The sequence below is a fragment of the Vombatus ursinus genome, unplaced genomic scaffold (genome assembly GCF_900497805.2).
Source record: "Vombatus ursinus unplaced genomic scaffold, bare-nosed wombat genome assembly UNPS02014957.1, whole genome shotgun sequence".
Classification (NCBI taxonomy): Eukaryota; Metazoa; Chordata; class Mammalia; order Diprotodontia; family Vombatidae; genus Vombatus; species Vombatus ursinus.
The window spans coordinates 221,905-229,452 of record NW_020954735.1 but is presented as its reverse complement, the minus strand read 5'-3'; positions in this window follow the sequence as shown (position 1 = coordinate 229,452).

Sequence of the window (7,548 nt, the reverse complement as noted above, 5' to 3'; positions counted from 1 at the left end):
TTGGGCATAGTTCTAAATTGCTTTCCAGAATGGTTCAATCAGTTCATAACTCTACCAACAATGCATTAGTGTCCCAATTTTCTCACATCTTCTCCAACATTTATCATTGTCTTGTTTTGTCATGTTAGCCAATCTGATAGGTGTGATATGGTACCTCAGAGTCGTTTTGATTTGTATTTCTTTAATCAATAGTGATTTAGAACATTTTTTCATATGACTATAGATAGCTTTAATTTCTTTCTCTGAAAACTGTCTGTTCATATCCTTTGACTTTTCCTTCTTTTTTAAAATTTGTGTTCCTTATGTTTAACAGAGTGCCTGGCACATAGTAGGCACTTAATAAATGTTTATTGTATTGTATTGTGTATTAGAAGACATCTTAGATCTACTGTTCTTGGCCCCAGGGGAATTAATGGATAGAAATCTAGGGGAAATAATTCTCAACTTGATACAAGGAAAAACTTCCCAACAAAAGGAGTTGTGCTAAAGTGGAAGTAGAATGGACTGCTTCAGGTGGTTAGTGATCTGCTCTTCATGAGGGGCCTCCAGGCTAGGCAACCACTTGTTGAAGATGTTGTGGACAGCATGACCTTTCAGGTACAGGTTGGATTAGGAGGCCTCTGAGGTCCCTTCCTGATCTGAGACTGAGTGAGACAATGCCATCTTGGATGCACAAACAACAGATTCAGTTACAGGCATGACCTATCCTAGATGGTAGAGAAATCAGAACCACAGAATGTCAGTGCTGGAAGAGGGCTTAGAGGTCATCTATGCCAATCAATTGTCCAATTTTATATGTAGGCAAACTGAGACCCAGGGAAGGGTAGGAGCATGCTCAAGCTCACACAACTATTAAATAGCAGGACCAGTATTCCAACTCAGGCCTCCTGATTCCTAGTCCAGTACTCTTACTATCATACCTTAAAGATGTATAGAGAGACTATTCCTCTCTTTGTCTTTGGGAATTACCAAGTAAACATCATTATGATAAGGGCTAAGAATGTTAAATCTAGACCTAACTGAAAAAATGGATCTAAATCAGTCCAAGAAGACATGTTAGGTCCTTACAGCTGGACAAGACCTTAATAATCATGTAATGCAACCCTGATATTTACTAAATAGAGAAACTGAGGCTATTAAGACTGACATGCAATTAAGAAGAACCAAAGGAACTCATAATGAAATTGTAGCACTATTGGTCAAAATATAAATTACAAATAGCCACTGTGCTAGAAAACAAGTGGATGGCCACCTCACTCACACCCCGCCCCCACATCTATGAAAAAAGTTCTAGAGGGAAATCTGGATAAGCAGAGACCAGGCAAGCTGTTCTCTTAAGTGGAAAAGTATCACTGAATACAGAAAGAAGTAAACATAACTAATTGTAAGAAATGCAGTATAATTTATATGATGAAAGAGAGAAATCATGCCTGATTAATCTGTTAGAGATTTTTCTAAGGGAAACACCTTCAGAAAGGTTTTGACAAGTTCCAAGGCCAAATGTTCTTTAAAAACCAATGAACAAATCTCCAATTTAAAAAAAAATTGGAATGTTTTTGTTTTTATAAAGGGAAAGATGTAGGAGGACTTTGATGCCAAGAACTGTGGGGTCACATCTGACATAGCCAAGCCCTTAACTTCAGGAATCAGCCTCACTTTAAGATCATTCCCTTCTCCTAACACGGGGGAGAAAGCTTACAAAGAAGGAGAAGGGTCCAAAAGAGAAAGTGGAACCATTTCTTTTTGCTCTGATAGATTACAGAGGGAGAAGATTCTAGCAAGAAGAGTCCATCTGCCTGTCATAAAGAAACAGCTTAGTCACTGGAGATGAATCAGAGGAATTTACTGTGTCCTCTCAGCAAGGTGCATGTCCCTAATCAAGGGACTATCATGCATGTCCAGCTCTGTGTGAAGTGTCTCTTCTCCTGACAAAGGTCCATGCCCTGTAATCTCATTGAGTAGATTGGGGGACTCATCTAATTAGGAAGGAGTGCTCTTAATCAACCCTGCTGTAATCCTAGCATTAGAGCACTGATGGTATGTATCATCCACCAAAACTTTTCTCTAATTTTCACTCAAACTTCACAAGCAGCAGGCAAGGCAAGAACACAGAAGTTCAGATCTTGGTTGCTTCCAACTCTTATCTCTTAGTTCTGCTGGGGACTGAATAAAGGCAATTAACTCATGAACAGATGTAATTACCGAGTTGTGCTGATGAGTACAAGAACCAAGGATGCCTTGATACTTCTCCTGGATATTGCATCATCTTTCCCATCCCTGAGGCCATTTTCCCTCTTGTGTGTTGATTTAACTCTGACCTCTCAGTACTGGAATGAACTCTATTTTATTTTCCCAAATGGAAAGAGGAAACAAAGTTCCAACCTAAAGATAAGAAGCTGAAGGGGCACAGTAGACTTATTCAGTTCTGACCACTATATGCTTTCACTCTCTCTCTTCTAGGGTCCCCTTTGCAAATTACTTGTCCATTTACCTCTCATCATTTGCAAGGGCATTCTGACTTTAGGTGTGTTCATCATCAGGTTGGGCAACAACACCCTTGATGCATATAGAAGGTGGAAGCAAGGACAGATAACAGATCGTGAATAGAATTTATGGGATGGTCCTGTAAGAACAGTGTCAGAATTGGTAAAATTGGAATGAACTGAGTTTGAGAGGAAATCTTGGAAAGCAAGTATAGTGGGGACCTGACCAAAGGAGCCCGGTCCTCAGAATATGTGTAGTGGAAGTAGAGAGGGGTGGAATGCATGAAAAGTAACATCAGAAACAGTGGGACTCTGCCACTCAGTATATAGGGGGGCCAGGGAGAGGAAAGAGTTAAAGATGATTTGAAAGTTATTGGGAGACTAGGATAATGGTGATTCCATTAACAGAGAAGTTTGCTGTAGTGGGCCAGGTTTGGAGAAAGATAATGAGTTCATCTTCTTTTGTGACATGATCTTTGCACCTCTAGTTTACAAGTGTTCCTCCCTGCCATAACTAAACCCTTTGGATTTGACGGGTTGTCTGCCCGGACCTCCATAATCTATTGTTTATGTGGGCTTCTGGGCTTGGACACTCCTGGCCAACCCTGGCCCACTGCTGCCCACACACTAGAGGGAGACCTCCTTTCCTCCTCCTCCTCCTGCTCAATAACATGCAATTTAGGTCTTTATGTTAGCACAGCAGGCAGAAAATGAGCAGAAGTCCTGAGAAGCAAAGATATGGTGAATTCCAGAAATGTTCTTTCCCCTAAATTTCTATGTTTGGGATTGTTTTTCCTTCCTTCTTTCATTCCTCCTTCTCTTCTGCTCTCAAATGTTTCCTGAGCACCCTACAGAATGTTAGAGTTGGAAGAGATCTTAGTAATCATAGGATCTCTGTGTCCTACATTAGATCAATCAACCTGAAAATGGGCAGTATGGTGTGGTGAATAGACCACTTAACTTGGAGTCAGGAATTCTGCCTCAGACACTTCCTAGGTCTGTGACCTTGATTAAGGCACTTGGTCTCCTTTAGTCTCAGTTTTCTCTTCTAAAAACTTAGGAAATTGGACTTGGTGACCTCTATAATTCCTTCTAGCTCTAAATTTATGATCCTATAATCTATGATTCTTTGACTGTCTTTCCCTATCTGTTCACAGGTTCCTCAAGGCTGGGGTAGTGTTTCCCCCAACAGGAAAGGGGAAGGGAATAATCCTTTATAGGGTACCTACTATATGCTAGGCACCTTACAAATATTATCTCATTTGATCCTCATAGTAACTCTTCAAATTAGGTGCTATTATTATCCCCATTTTACAGTTGAGGAAACTGAGGCAAAGAGAAGTTAAGTCACTTCTCCTGAGTCACACAGCTAGCAAGTATCTGAGGTCAGATTTGAACTCAGGTCTTTCCTGACTTCAGGCCCAATGCTCTATCCACTGTGCCACCTACGTGACCAACAGACCAAATGCTTCTTGAGGGCAGGGCTTGTATTTCTGCTATTATAACAAGATCGAACTCAGTCAAGATGAGGGTCCCTTGAGAGCAGGGCCTGTGTCATGCCCATATGACCAGAGGGTCCTTGAGGGTAAGAATAGTGTTCTCCCCATCAGATAAGTCCTCATGGAGGTCAAGTACAGTGTTTTTCCACTAAGTAAGGGGCTCCCTGAGCTCAGGGACTGTAACTGACTATCAGACTCAGAGCTTCCCAAGGTCAGACACCTACCCTATCTCTTCCTGAGCTCTGTGAACATGTCCTGCCAACCTGCTGTGTCATCATTATCATCAGATTTTATATTCTGGTACCTTGGACATGATTTACTGAGAAGATTCCTTTTTGTGGTTACTTCTCAGCCATATGAAAAAGTCAGGGATCTAGGGAAACTTGGTTTTAAAGAAAATAATTAATCAAGGAATAGAACAGAATAAAAAAGAATTGAACAAAGCGAGTGCCCATCATTTTGAAGGAATAGCTGAACAATGTGGTAGATGAATCTAATGGAATATTATTGTGTGGTAAGAAACGATGGCTATGAGGAATTCAGAGAAACTTAAGAAGTCTTACATGAATGGATAATACAGAGTAAAATGAGCAAAAACAGGAGAGCCAATGTCAACAGAAATGTAAAAGAATATAACTTTGAAAGACTTTAGAACTCCGATCAATGCAGTGATGCATCAACATTTAGATGAATGATGATGAAGCATGTCTCCTGCTTCGGAATGGCAGAGGGATGATGGACTAGAGGTGCTGAATGTGACATGCATTTTCATGCATGACCAAAAGGTTAATTTGTTTTGCTTGACCATACTCATTCCATAGACCATAGGATCATAGGTTTAGAGTTGCAAGGCGCCATACACGTCATCTAGACCAACCTCCTCATTTACAGATGAAGAAACTGAGGTTCAGAGAGATTAAGTGATTTGCCCAAGGTCGCATAGCTAGTACAAGTGAAAGGTGAAATTTGATCCCAAGTCATTTAACACCAAATCCAGTGCACTTTTACCACTTCTCTTATTTGTTACAATGAAGGGGGGTAGATTCTTTGAGAAGGGAGATGATTTAGTGGGTAGTGATAGAAATATAAAAAAAGATAGAAAAGAGCATTATTAAAACATTTAAAAATACCCAGAACAAAACATGGAGAAATTCAGAGGAGACACAGAGGAGATTATTACTACCTTATCAGATTTAATATACATTTTAAAAACACAAACCACATTTAACAAGTTCAGAGATTCATATTTTTGTTTTTCACATTTTCATATTTATGTTTGTTGATTAAATTTATAATAAAAATAATTTTTTTTAAAAAGAAAGGAGATGAACGAGGATACCCATAAAGTCTTATCTTGATGTTTAATTGTGGTTTTGCTAGCAGAGTATAAACTCTGGCAGGTTCCACTGTGCTGGGAAAGGCTTTGCCTATGGGTGATAGACTTACTTTGCTCTCTGAGAGCAAGCTTAGCTAAATTCAGAGAGGCTTGTCACCAGTAGATTGGCTACTACGTGATGACTTCCAACATTGCAACTGAGGAAACAAAATAAAAAATGGCTCTCAGTCCTGGGTGGTCTCCCATTGCTTCTTCATTGTCAGTGATGGAATGGTGGGAAAGGGGGCATAGGGTCTTACTGTAAGATATACATTTTTTCAACCACTATCTATATGTCATTTCTGTACTTTGGAAGGAACAGACCATACTGCCTTCTAATATTTATGCACTCAAAATAGCCAACAATGGAAGCTTGTGACTGACATTTAGGATCACTCTGCCTGATAATTTGACACCAGAACAAATAATTTTTATGAGTCTGAGGCACAGAAGAATATTGCCATGTTCCTGAATGATGGCTTGAATCATATTAGTTTCCCACAGCTAGACAACAGTGGAGCTTTCAGAAGCATAATGAAGTTCTTTTCTTTTTGCTTGGCATCTGACTCCAGAATTTTACATCTTTGTCTTTTTTTTCTGCTTTTTTTTTCTTTTTGTTTGTTATTTTAGGCAATCAGGGTTAAGTGACTTGCCCAGGGTCACACAGATAGCGTGTCAAGTGTTCGGTCTGAGTCCGGATTTGAACTCAGGTCCTCCTGACTCTAGGGTCAGTGCTCTATCCACTGTGCCACCTAGCTGCCCCTATTTTATACCTTTGTACCAGTGGACTTCTCACCTTGGAAATTCCTCCACCCTTACAGCCCCTTCCTCCTTTTGTACTTTTTTTCAGTGTTGGTATTTTTATGCTAACAGTTGATACCAAACATAAGTTAGGAGGTAAAGAGAGAATATCTAGTTGTGCTTAACAAATTCAAGTCACCTGGCCCAGATGAACTACATCCTTGGGACCTTAAAGAACTAGCAGATATGACTGCTGAGTTACTGTCAATGATATTCAAATATGGAAAATGGAAGAAGCACTACAAGATTAGAGAAAGGCAAATGTCCTAATTTGCAAAAAAGAAAAGATAACAGAGTCTGCAAACTCTAGTCCAGTGACCTTGACGTCAACTCCTGGGAAAATTCTAGAAAAGATCATTAAAGAGTTGGTTGGAGAACAGCTAGATAGAGAAGTGGTGATTACAAAGAGCTAGAGCCTGGCTTCATCAAGAACATATCAGATCTGGGAGTGGAGCCAAGATGGTGGAATACAGGCAGGAATTCACCTAAACTCTCTCAAATTTTCCTCCAACCAACTTTAAAGTAATGCCTCAAATTGAATTCTGGAGTAACACAGTCAAAAAAAAAAAGGTTGGAATGAAACAATTTTCCAGCCCAAGCCAACTTATGACGTTGATAGTAAAGGTCTGTGCCACCATGCTCAGGCCCAGGGTGCAGTGCAGGCCCCACTGAGGCAATGCCAGTAGTAGGCCAGCTGCAACAGTGGCAGCAGCAGCTTTGAGAGGTCTCAGCCCACAGATGGTAACAGGATTGGACAACCAAGATTACAAAAAGAGATTACAGGGACCCCTTTGCTGGTGCTGGTCAGGACCCTGTTGCATTGCCCAGTTGCAATTCCAGGTCACAATTCAAGGATGAAGGGAAGTAGCTACAGGGTCGCAGAGTCCTTGGTCACAGTTCCAGGGCAGAGCAGAGGCCCTGGTCTCAGTTATAAGACAGAAAGGAGCACTAGCACTTGTGGCTGGAAGGAAACAAGGTCCCTTCCTAGATAAAGACCAGAGCACAGGCCAGGAGAACAGTGGCCACACCTCTTCTTAGATCATACCACCTTACAAGCATCATAAATTTATAGAACCCAGAACTAGCTCTGGAAACAGCTACACAAAAAACCTGAAGCTTGCGACAATGCCCCCTCCACCCCGGGAGCAGAGCCCAACTTTAACATAAAGTTAAAAGTCATAAAATAGATTGGAAAATGAGCAAACAGCAACAAAAAGAACCTGAGCATAAAAATTTACTATAGTGACAGGGAAGATCAAGATACAAATGCAGAAAACAATGATGTCAAAATAACTACAAGCAAAATGTGAATTGGATACAAGCCCAACAAGAATTCCTGGAAGAACTCAAAAAGGATTTAAAAAAATCAAATAAGAGAGATAGAAGAAAA